The sequence below is a fragment of the Octodon degus genome, unplaced genomic scaffold (genome assembly GCF_000260255.1).
Source record: "Octodon degus isolate 3935 unplaced genomic scaffold, OctDeg1.0 scaffold00238, whole genome shotgun sequence".
Taxonomy (NCBI): Eukaryota; Metazoa; Chordata; class Mammalia; order Rodentia; family Octodontidae; genus Octodon; species Octodon degus.
In genome coordinates this window covers 2,006,321-2,017,018 of record NW_004524814.1, presented here as the reverse complement: position 1 = coordinate 2,017,018, position 10,698 = coordinate 2,006,321, and the positions used below count along the sequence as shown (strand labels likewise).

The 10,698-nt window shown below is 45.8% G+C and overlaps 1 pseudogene; it reads right to left on the bottom strand.

Annotated features, from left to right (window-relative positions):
• Positions 1-1,681: 1,681 nt before the first annotated feature.
• Positions 1,682-10,280, bottom strand: LOC111813914 (annotated as a pseudogene).
• Positions 10,281-10,698: the final 418 nt, after the last annotated feature.

Below are 10,698 nucleotides of genomic sequence, written 5' to 3'. Positions count from 1 at the left end.
GTGCTATATACATTTTCATTGTTTTACTTCTGGCTTAATCTAAGAACAATTTATCAGACATATGCATAGATTTCTTCTCTGGAGTTACTACCTATTAAAAAAGATCAGCAAGTAACGACTACTAATAAAGTAGTCTGAAGCTGCCTCCAAATTTAACATTGTAGGAGTTCTGAAGGAAATAATTGTATCATTTTTCTTTTGCCTGTGACTATGCTTTTAAAGATGTGTTTAACTGTCACATTAGAAAGTCCATATACATACAAAAATACAAAACAAACAGCCTACAATACACAGATTTAAGAGTATATGTGAATAGCAATTCAATAAAATGTGTTCGAAGATGCATTTTCTTTCATTTTCAGTACCTACAATATGCTTCACTGGTCAATATGTGTACAATTAAAATAAACCACATTAACTGTTCCAATAAATTCTGTAATGAATTCAATTCAAATTGGATTTAACAACTTAGTAACATAAACGCATAGACAAAGTTATAGAAAATTCATCTTACTTTTTTATCTTCATACAACGTTATTTTTTTGGGGGGGATTTATACCTTTTAAAAAATAAAAACCAGCCAAATACTTAAGCAGTAAGTACATTTAAATTTTTGGTGGTGGTCTGTATTTTAAAAGAAACAGCTTCTTTATGATTTGCCTCAAGTTCTGGTGGAAATGCTTACAGGAACTAGCTACTAAGCAAAAACTAATAGAAGCACATTGAAAATACTGATTTGCTTTGGTAGCAAATGGCTGTTCTTTGAAGACTGATGAAGGTAGACAAGACTATTAAGGTGAAATGGGCTATTTCAAATACTCGATACTTCACATAAAAATTTTTTTTTAATTTTTATTTATTAGAGAGAGAGAGAGAGAGAGAGAGAGAGAGAGAGAGAGAGAGAGAGAGAGAGTGGTGTGTGTGTGTGTGTGGCCAGCTCAGCCCACCAGGGGGCGGGGCTGGCTGGCATGTGGTGCTGGGGGATTGAACCGCGGTCCCTGATGCCTTGCCAAGCTTGTTCTAAGTAGGTGCTTTAGACCACTGAGCCATCTCTCCAGCCCCCACATAAAAATTTTTAAAAATTACTTTCTGTAGAAGAGCTAAGCATCTGTGTCCACTGACAGCAATGCAGTACCTAATATATGGTCACTTGAAACAAAACAAATCCTAGAGGGAAAAAAATGCTGTTTAATTTCATCTGGTTTACTTTCAGTCAGTAGCCAAGAAACGCTTTCTCTCTGACACGACACCCTCCCTTTTTCTCCAAGGCTGTTTCTGGGAGCCAGTTTTGGGAGTGAGGGAGTTAATTTAGGAGTGACTGCTTGCAGTTTTACGCAGACAGTAACTTTTTGCCTCCCTCTTAATGTGCTAATAGTTGTGTCTAAAAAAAATATGCAATTCTTAAAAAGGTACCATTTCTGATTTTTTGTTATCTGTAACCTTTGGAAACTAATCACATGAAAACTAAAAAATTAGCAAATGTCTTGAAATCTGTATATAAAACATAAATTACCTCTAATTTCAGACTGTCATTTATTAGTGTACCACCCAATCTTAAAAAGAAAAATGAAAAAGCAAAAACAAAAGCAGCTCCAAAGGTAGTCTTATACTCTTCTTTAAAAAAAGAAACTGTTCCTTTTAACTTTACACCCACCCCACACCCTAATTCAAAACACATCATTTAATTGTCTTGGTCACGGACATTTCCAAGATGAAATTTTATATTTTGTTCCCATAGCTTCTGGTCATCAAAAAACCCATGCTTCCCTTTATTGGAAGTGCTCGGTCTGGCTGATATTGGTGTATCCCTTCCAATATTCTTCATCCTCATCTGTGCTTCTGGAGGCATTTCCTCTGGTTCACTGTCTTCATCTTTATTAAAAGCTGCTGCTACTGCAAGGGTTTTGGGAGCAAGAGTTGGAACAGTTTCTTTAGGCTTACTTGATCCAAGTTTGCTGGATATAGCTGTTGCTTTCTTTGTTGTCTGACTCCCTATGGCAGATCCAAACTTGGAGATCTCTGTAGGCTTTGTTGGGAGGTCTGCAGCTTCTTCAGCTGATCTCTTCTTGGCACTGTGATTGGAACTTTCCCCTCCATTACTCCAACGGCTCCAGCTCCCTTTCGACTTCTCAGGCTTCTCCTCTCCTGCCTTTCGGTCCAACCCGCAGCCTCCCCTGCAGCCACACCCCTTAGGCAACGTTTGACAAGGGCAGGGACCAAAGTTTGATCCCCAGCACTACCTGTAGAGTCAGCTCTGCCCCCAAGGTATGCTGAGCTGGTCACACAGTCCAGGCATAGTGGCCGAAGCCTGTAATCCCAGCTCAGGGGGAGGCAGAAAGCAGAGTGATCAGTATGAGTTTGAGCTGTATAGTGAGACCCCATAACAAGCAAATACATTAAAGTAACAACAACAACAATAATAACAAAGAACTTTTGTTGTAATGCTGTCTGACAGTGAGAAGCTCGGGGATTATCTGTGTGCTGAATGTAGGGAACCTGTTCAAGAGATCATGTCACACACAGCCAAGTCTAGAGGAAAAAGCACAAGACAGGTTTGTATGCACTAGTAAAATATATTGCTAAGAAAAACAGGAGCTAAGGCTCTAGGCCTGCTATCCCAGCACTTGGTAGGCTGAGATCGGAGGATGGCATGCTTGAGGCCAGCCCTGTCAATTTAGCAGGACCATGTCTCAAAAACAAAATTTAACGTAGGTCTGGTTATCTATTTCTGTGAGTTGGCACTTTCCTCAGGCATGTGAGGCCTCAAGTGCAGTCCCCAGTATTGTAAAGGAACTCTGTTGGGACCAGATGAAGAGACAGACACACAGGCGTGCATGTGCCTGGCCATCTCCGAGTGCATTACACAACCCTCCTAATGTAGCTTCTCAGAGCAGGGCGGGTGGTGGCGGGGAGCTGGGCCCTGCAGCCCACAGTGAGCCCCAGGCCACCTGAACTGCTCACTGGAGGGACTGCTTTCCTGCTGATCTGAAGAGGAGTCTGAGCTTCTTACTGCACCCAGGAGTGTTTGGTGACTGAACCCTACTGCTTCCCAGGTTCCTTTTCAGCCTCCTGGTCCCTGGTCACCTTTACTTCTAGGGAGACCTCACCCCATCCCTTCTCCTCAGGAGCCCCTTTCCCCAGCCTCCTCTCACTCATTCACGCTGGATGCGGGTGGGGATCTAGTTGGTCACCATTCAGCAGGTGACTTCTGCTCCACAGGTGAGGCTGGCCTGCACCCAAGGCTTCTCAGGAGGAACTACACGTCCTGGGGGCTCTGTTTGGGCGGCATCTTGATTACTAAGTGGCAAGCTGGTGTCTGTCTTGGGCGTTCTGTGTCTGGGCCTGGAAAAAACAGTCCTTCCATGAACACAGCTGAAGGGAAGGGCAGAGGGGAGTGATGGGGAGAGGAGGAAGGGGAGCAGCAGCCATAGGACCTGTCTACCAGCAGTGGAAACAGACCCGTGTGTTGCTGCTCTTCAGGAACCAGCATATGGTGCAACCTCTGTGATTTACCTGAGCTCTAGTGCACTACCCTTTCTTTCTTTCTTTCTTTTTTTTTCAAACAAGGTCTCGCTATGCAGTTCAGGCTGGTCTGGACTGTTCAGCTTACACTGGCATTGAACTCATAGAGATCATCCTGCCTCAGCCCCCCAAGTGCTGGGATCAGAGCTGTGGACCACCATGTGGAGCTCTAGTATTAATAATATCTAGAAGTTGTGATTTTGGTTCAGTCAATGAACATATTTGTCAAGGGCACTGAATTATTTTTCTTTTGTCACGAAACATGTCATCTAAATATCTCTGTTCTCTCTTTTCCCTAAACCTCTGGAGGGCAATTTTTTTTTTTTTTAACATAGAAAGCAATGATTTCAATCTCAGGACAGTATTCCAATGTACTCTTTTGGCCTTTATTTTTCTTTTTTTGTAGTGGGAATTAAACCAGAGCTATTTCTCCTGCCCCTTTTGATTTTGAGGTAGCGTCTCTCCAGAACTCACTAAGTTGCCTGTGGTGGGCTCAATCTTGTGGCTTTCGTACCTCAGCCTCCTGAGTGCTGGGGTTGCAGGTGTGCATCCTCATGGCTGGCTATTTTTAATATTCTACTTTTGAAAAATTATACCAGGGCTGTTCTCTTTCAATATGAATCAGATGTTGGTGCTGCCTTTAGAGTGGAAAAGCAATGAGGTATGTTGGTGGAATTTTGATAGGGATCACATTAAATCTGTGTAACAAACTCTTTACTCACATGCAAGTCCCTGAGGGAGCAGCTGCCACCTGCCTCAAGCGCAGTGCCCTTGGATCTTCTGCCAAGTGCAGTCCTGGTCCTTCAGAGCAGTCACTCCATGGTGTTCCCTGCAGTGCTGTCCTCACTGGGGTAGCATCCAGGAAAGCCTTCCTAGGCCCTCCAGGCCCAGGGCCTCCTCAGGTCAGGAGCTCCAGGACACTGGCTGAGTGGTAGGAAGGCTGCATGGGCATTGAGCACTGAATTCTCCAGCTGGGCTGGCCCTCAGCCCCAGACACAGTGGCATTCAGAGCCTGTGTGCCCTCAGCTCCAAGTGAGTAGAGCTAAAAGTATGGGCATCTCACATTTTGGAGTCACTCTGTGTGTGTGTGTGTGTGTGTGTGTGTGTGTGTGTGTGTGTGTGTTTTGGCACCAGACAGTGAACTCAGGACCTTGTGCTTACTCAGCAGGTGCTTATGGCACTGAGCTATCTCCCTGGCCTCTCAATATTTTGAAGTGATAAATTTAAGTGTTTGTAAAGCATATAAAATCTAACTTTCTAAACAGCTGCAAGTATTCATTGAAGATGAAATACCAAATCAATGTGACTCCTGACTTTGTTTCTTTAAAAGATATACCCATGGGCCCATTAACAGTGGGAAATTGTGAAGTGCTTATTTTTCTCTAAAACATCTAAATAGTCTGTCTTTTAAAGAAACAGTTTCACTCTGCAGTTCAGGCTGGCCTTGGACTCACTTTGTAGCACAGGCTGGCCTCAAACTAGCAGCAAACCTCCAGAGTGCTAGGGCTACAGGCATGTGCTACCATGCCCGGCCCCTTGTTTCATTCCATCCTTCTACCCCTTCCCAATGACATTGTTCTCTCCAAAGATCTTACCACAAGCCCATGGCAGACCTTGGATGGGCTCAGATGTCCTGTGCTACACACTTTCTCTGACCCTTTACTGACACCTGAACAGGCATTTCCTTTTAAGAAATAAATCAAAGGTTTTCCCTCAGCTTGTGAGTCTCCATCGGCTTCAGCCCCGACCCAGCCCACGAAGTAAAGGAGAACTGAGCTCAGAGCCCCTCAAGCACACACTCAGAACACTGCCACACCCCTAGGGGCTTGCTGGCCCAAGGGCTGCAGGACTGGCACCAGGGAGATCTACATGGTGTTTCTAGTATGGGCAATTTGCAAGGTGCGGCTCAGTTATACTTGCCTCCACCACTTAGAGTAAGTAGGCAACATGCTAGTCTATGAAAATAAACTGCAATTAGAACCTTGGTGGTTTGATTTCAATTTAACAAATATATTCAGTGCAGGAAAGTATTGTATTGAATTATATTTTCAATTATTAATATCGCATTTGTTTTCAAGGTAGCTAAATTATCTCATCTAGCAAATATGTATTGAATCTGCGTGCCAAGAACTTATGACAGCTGGAAACATGGAAGACAACTGCTGTGAGCTTAGCACAGGAGGCGACCTCAAAAGAACCAAGCAGACGCCAGCCACGCCTGGGTCTTCCTTCATGCTGGGTGGTCTGAGGCAAGCCCTGTGTGCCCTTCCGCAGAATGCAAATGTGGCTCATACTCTTGCTGTGGGCTCAGTGAGACAATCACATAATAAGTGCTCAGGAAAGGTTCTTATTGTCATACTTCCTTTCCTCCTCCCACCGCAGCATCCCACAAACAGAAGCCAACAACACATGCTCCCGAGTCACTGGCACATGGGCAAGTGGCAGCAGATGTGTTAATGCGACGCTCCAGCTGTAGACAAGAGGGATGGCGTGTCTGGCAGGAAGGTGTCTTCTGAAAAGCATGGTTTTGTTTACAATCCCCAATCCAGTCTAATGCTTACTGTCTTTGTAATGTGGTTCCTTCTCCCTTTGCTGCTCCATGGAGTTGTAGGTCTCACTGTTGGAAAGCTCCACTATTTGCTGAGTTGTGGCTTGTGAATTAGTGGAAGCTCTTGTCAAATTATACAAAACAGCTCCAGGAAATCCAAAGGTATTGCATCTGCTGGGTCCAGGGTCTCGGGAACCCAGACTCACTCTAGCTGCTGTCTTTTTCTCTGTCTCTCTGTCTGTCTGTCTCCCTTCCTCTGTCCCTTCCTCCCTCTCTCTCTCTCTCCCTCTCCTTCTCCCTCTCCCTTTTCCTCTCTTTCATAGAAAGAGGAAGATGAAATGGAAGAGATCAGTGCAAGCCCAGTGAAAGCTTCCTTGGGAGAAGACATGGTATAAAGCCACTGTGGAGGAGGGGGGCCTGGAGCTGGTCACAGCTGAGCATGGGCCAGTAGTCCTGTTCCACGGGAGCAGAGGTCCGGGGTCCTCCCTCTGAGGGTCACCCCTCAACTGTTCATTGGACTTATTGCTTGGGGTTCGGTTTGAGAGCTACTGGGAGAGTCTGAGAGCAGAGGTAATATACTCAAGGGGTGCTCAGGTGGGTCCGTGTCAGCTCCACAGAAGCAGGCGTCACACTGCAGGCTGTCAGCTCAGCTGTTTGTTGGGTCACAGAAGCTGTTTTCTTTCTTAGAGGGTCCCAGTTCCCTAACCTAAGCTGCATAAGGGTTGTAACTGTCCCTAGAGACACAGCAACGTGTTAAGAAGAGCATCTCACCAGTCTAAAAATCCCTAGGGGGAAAAAAATTGCCAGGGAGCCAGGGCCTCAGTGTCTCTTCTAGAAGAGACTTGGAGGGATCCTGAAGGATGTACTCTTGTCAGAACACTTTCTTCCATCATGTGGGTGTATGTTGAGGGCTGAGAGGGGCCGTCCTCCTTCCCAGGCCTCTCTCTCTGATGATTCCCCACAAGGACCACTCTCAGAGCAATGTCAGGAATGTGTGAAGAAAGAGCAGAATGGCATGGCCTGGTCAAGTCTCACATCTCCCTTGATACAGACCCTGTTCTCTGGTCTCAATCTGTACCCAGGACACTGCCTGGTTGGAATTTGAAACCTTCTGCACACCCTGGAACTCAGGAGCCAGCCTGTTCGTTACTCACTCTGCCTGGCTCCCTGAATACAGCCCTGAACATGCTTGAGGAACTATTGTTTGTGCTTGAGTTTCCCACAAACTAAACTTCATTGTTCCTAATTACACTTCCCTGCACATACATGGAAAAACATACTGATGTGTCTGCACCCATCTAAAAGCCCACTGGGTCATTAGGGCAGCGAGTCAGTGTGGCATGGGGACCCGAGACCAAGAGACCAATGACCAGCCGCTCCTAGGCTAACTTCTGCCTTCTTTCTCCTGGTTAACCTTGCCTTTCTCTGTTCTTTTTCAAATGTGCCAAGCCTACCCTAATCAGTGCCCATCGCACACCTTACACCCATACAAACTCAACTCCACCCCCAACCCAGTCTGATGAATTGGTTTTTTTCCCTGACTCCTCCCCAGGGGTTCCTGCAATCTCTTCCACAGCCCTCCAGGGCTGAGCAATGCAGGTTTTCTTTACTCTGTCCCACTTTTTTTTTTTTTTTTCAAACCAGAAGAAGGAACCTTACATTATGGTGTCATGATATGGATCACTGGGGCATTTAACTCCTGGGGGCCACTTCTGGTTTGAGCTTCCCCCAGCAACAAGCCACAGTTTCTCTCTCTTTTCCTGCCTCTGCCATTGCCAACCTTTATCCAACACTGACTCACCTTGATTCTCACAGGTGATCCCCAATACAATAGCCTTTCTTTCTTCCTCTCTCTCTCTCTCTCTCTCTCTCTCTCTCTCTCTCTGGCCTTCTCTGTCTGTCTCTGTCTCTGTCTGTCTGTCTCTGCCTCTGTCTCTATGTCTTCTCTGTGTCTGTTTCAACCTCAGTCTCTGCCTCTCTCTCTGTCTCTGTCCATCTGTCTCTCGGTGTTCATCTGTCTCTGTCTCTCTGTCTCTGTGTCTGTCTCTGTCTGTCTCTGTCTCTCTGTCTCTGTCTCTCTGTCTCTGTCTGTCTCTGTCTCTGTCTCTGTCTCTCTCTCTCTCTCTCTCTCTCTCTCTCTCTCTCTCTCTCTTTCTCTCTCTCTCTCTCTCTGTTTCTCTCTCAGCATAGACCCACATAAGGATTCTTCCTCATCCCAGAACATCCTCGCACCCTCAGTGGACTTTCCTGTGTCCTCTGGGTAATGACCCACAGGAACCAATGGATATTTGTCACTCTGTCACAGCCTACCAAAGAGTGATGACTCTCTTTGGGGTTGCACTCTTTGGGGTTGCCTTTGGATTTTTGGCTCACCTTTAATTTGGTCACTATGAAGATATTTCTTCCCAATGCCAAAAGCACACACCACTCAAGTATAACACCCTAGGCCTTCGGGAGATCGTCAAATCAAAATAACTGATTTCTTAACTTATAGTATCTCAGTGGTAAATAGGCAGAGATCTCCTATGCACAGGACTTCATTGTTTTCCGGACATGCCCCTCCCTCCTTCAGACATGTGTGGAGACCCAAATACTTTTGGCTGTTTCCACATCACCAAATCTCCCCATGCCTAATGCCCTACCCAATGCCCCTCCAGACTCTCTTGATGATGTTCCTCCTGCTTTTGCTCCTCCACCATACCCTCAGGCCCAGCCTCCTCAGTCTCCTCAGCCAGATCCCCCTGCATTGTCTCTGACTCACCCCTCATGAAAACACTGCTGTTTCTTTTTCACCTTACTGACATTTTACCCAAATATACCAGGGTTGACCCTCAGACCCTTGAGGGAATGACCCCTTTTCATTTCCACTTCCTTTCCCAATCTGCTCCTGACATCCATGCCACACTAGAAAAGACAGGTCTTGGCCCTCAGACCACACAGAGAGACCCACTTGTCCTGGCTTTCCATGTCTTTAACAATAGAGAGGAACTATTAAAACAGAATAAAGAGCAGCATGTAAGACTTCAATCTCAATTCTTGGCTGTGGCACTTGGGGTTTCTTTCAGAGCCAAACAGACATCCTGGCACTACCCAATCTCCTCCCAGAGCATGCTTCAAGTGTGGCAAAGAAGGACACTGGGCACAAGCCTGTCTCAACCCACAGCCACCACTGGGACCTTGTCCAATCTGCAAGCTCTAGGGCCACTGGAATTGCAACTGCATTGTGTGCCAGAGAGTGGTTAAGTCATCCCATTTCTTGCCCTTACAGGAGATCTCACCAGAGCTGCTGGACTCATCAATAACTGACTTGCTTGGTCTCTCTGTTGAAGAGGATTGACAGGTCTCAGGATCCATGGTCCGCACCAAGGTCTCTTTGTCTGAGCCCCAAGTCTCGCTGGACATCTCAGGGAGGACGTTCTCTTTTCTTATTGACATGAGGGTTACATAAAGTGTTCTTCCTGAGTTTTTAGACCACTGTACTCAAGCTACAGTTCTCCTTGTGGGAGGTGATGGCCAACCTACAGAACCCTTCCAGACAGGACCCCTCCCCTGTTGATTCCATAAACTTTTCTTTACTCATGGTTTTCTCATCAACCCAAGTCTCCACAGATCCCTCTTGGCCTGGGATCACCTCCAGAAACTCCACTTCTCATTCACCTTCTCTCTTCTCACATCACTCATCTTCCAAACTTAATTGTTGCATGTCTCCAATTCATCCCTTCCTCTTCCTACTACTTTCTTCAATGCCATAGTTTGGGACACCTCTAGTCCCACTCTTGCCATCCATACTACCCTTGTACTAGTTCATTTCAGGGATCCCTCAGCATTTCCCTGCATTCTTCAATATCCAATAGCCCCCAAACCTCAACGGTGACTTCAACCCATGATCCAATGTATCTTAGCCAATCTTTGGTTATTTTTTAACTGCCCATCAGCTTACAATGCGCCCATTCTTCCTGTACTCAAACCTGATGGCTCCTACAATTTGTTCCAGGATCGCAGAGTTATCAACAATACAGTTACAGCAATCCACAGAGTGCTGCCAAATCTATACATCACACTTTCTCATATAACCCCCTCCACTACTCACTTTACAGTCCTGGATCTCAAAAACACTTCCTTCATGATTGCCATATACCCTGATTGTCAAGACCTCTTCACCTTCACATAGATCATCCCAGATACCTCCAGTGTCTACAAGGTCCTGCATCAGGGATTCAGGATAGTCCCTACCTCTTAACCAGGCTCTGGTTTTTGACCTAGCAATCTTCAATCTCAACTCTAGCACTCTGAAGTATGTAGATGATCTCTGTTTCCTCATCTATGTCTTGATCATACAACACAGCTACCCTTCTCAGCTTTCTCTTTGGTCGTGGATATAGGGCTTCTCCTGCCAAAGTTCCAATAGCTTCACTAAAGATCAAATGTTTAGGACTTACCCTCACTCCCACTACCTGCTTCATCACTGCCAATCCCAAAGCACTCCTCTGCGACCTTCAAGTGCCTACTATCAAAAGCAAGTTCTTTCTTTGGTTTAGCTAAGTTCTTTCACCTTTAGGATTTCTAACTGCTTCTTGGGGTCAAAGTCTCTATAAAGGCTCCAAACCTCATAAAGCTACCACTCCTAT